The following is a 1636-nucleotide window of genomic DNA, read 5'->3' as shown; positions in this document are numbered from 1 at the left end:
TTGTTCTTTTTCCTCAGGATTGCTTTGGCAATTCTGGGTCTTTTGTGGTTCCATATAAGTTTTAGGATTATTTGTTCTAGTTCTTTGAAAAATGTCATAGGTAATTTCATAGGGATCACGTTAAATTTGTAGTTGCTTTGGGTAGTACAGCCACTCCAATGGCAGCTTAAACATCACCTTCTAAAGTGGTCACTGTTGGTGTCCTGTCCAGAAACCCCTGGATATCTTTCACTATCTCTGTTTATCACTCTCTTTTTTCCAAAATCCCCTAAGACACCAACAGAATATTTTGCATATATTTTATTGAGTAGAAGGGGAACACAGAGAAATGGATGGATGAATATATTTGAAGAATTAAAATTAATTGAGTCAATAATTAATTCATTAATTGATAAGGCAGAAAACTTGTTAATTATTCTCCATTTGCAAGAATAGTTTCAGAATAATAGAGATTTAGCTAAAGGAATGAAACTAAGGCAGGAAGATTTATTCTCTTCTCCTGTGATTTTTTTTTTTTTTTTTTTTTTGCGGTACACGGGCCTCTCACCATTGTGGCCTCTCCCGTTGCGGAGCACAGGCTCCGGACACACAAGCTCAGCGGCCATGGCTCACAGGCCTAGCTGCTCCACGGCATGTGGGATCCTCCCGGACCGGGGCACGAACCTGTGTCCCCTGCGTCGGCAAGCAGACTCCCAACCACTGCACTACCAGGGAAGCCCCTCTCCTGTGATTTGATGACTATCTTTAGTGTTGTGTCTGGATTCCTTTTTCTTTTTTGTGTGTATATCTATTATAGATTTTTAGTTTGTGATTACTGTGAGATTTTGTATAGCAGTCTATCCATCTATCTATCTATATGTGATTGTTTTAAGTTGCTGATCTCTTAATTTCAAATGCTTTTAAAATACCCTGCATCTGTACTCTCCTCCCCTCATGATTACTGTTTCGATACCATATTTTACATCTAATTGTTTTGTGTATCCCTTAACTGAAAAAATATGGAACACTTCATGAATTTGCGTGTCATCCTTGTGCAGGGGCCATGCTAATCTTATCTGTATCGTTCCAATTTTAGTATATGTGCTGCCGAAGTGAGCACTAAGAGAGGAACATTTAAGGAGAAATTTCCAAGACTGGGCATGATAACCAGAGAGGGCCCTCCTGGGTGAGTTAACATAGAGGAGAAGGGAAGATCTGCTTATTTGGGGACTAGCACAAAAGGAACACAAAAGACAAGTTTATTTGCTCTTCATTTCCCTTAGGCAGACCCATAATATATCACAGTTGTGTGTGCAAGGCCGGCTGAGCCTTGAGAGGACAAAGCACAACACCAACATCTGGTTACCATATCTGGCAAGGTCAGAAAATGGCTGAGATACCACCTGGAGGGCCAATGTGGCTGTTTCGGATGATAAAACTCTCACTGTCCCTGGCACCTCTGTGATTTGATTGGATTCCCTAGACTGATAAGAGTCTCCCAAGGTGGAGGGGCTGTGAGTCATCTGGCTGCACGTCTTCCTGTCTGCCCTCCTCCCAGCTCACTGACTGGGTTGAGTGCTTAACTGTCACAGTCCTGCTGAGAAAACTGCGTGCTACTCTCTGTTCTCCTGCTCTTTCCAGCACAAACACACGGACC

The 1636-nt window shown here is 42.2% G+C and overlaps 1 non-coding gene across 1 annotated transcript; it reads right to left on the bottom strand.

Moving 5' to 3' along the window:
• Window positions 1–992: 992 nt before the first annotated feature.
• LOC117201702 (U6 spliceosomal RNA) lies at window positions 993–1099 on the bottom strand. Its single transcript, XR_004483795.1, has one exon. It is a non-coding gene; the product is annotated as a U6 spliceosomal RNA (small nuclear RNA).
• Window positions 1100–1636: the final 537 nt, after the last annotated feature.

The sequence above is a fragment of the Orcinus orca genome, chromosome 3, assembly GCF_937001465.1.
Source record: "Orcinus orca chromosome 3, mOrcOrc1.1, whole genome shotgun sequence".
Taxonomy (NCBI): domain Eukaryota; kingdom Metazoa; phylum Chordata; class Mammalia; order Artiodactyla; family Delphinidae; genus Orcinus; species Orcinus orca.
Note: the sequence above shows the minus strand (reverse complement) of the source record. Positions and strands in the feature narration are given on the sequence as shown.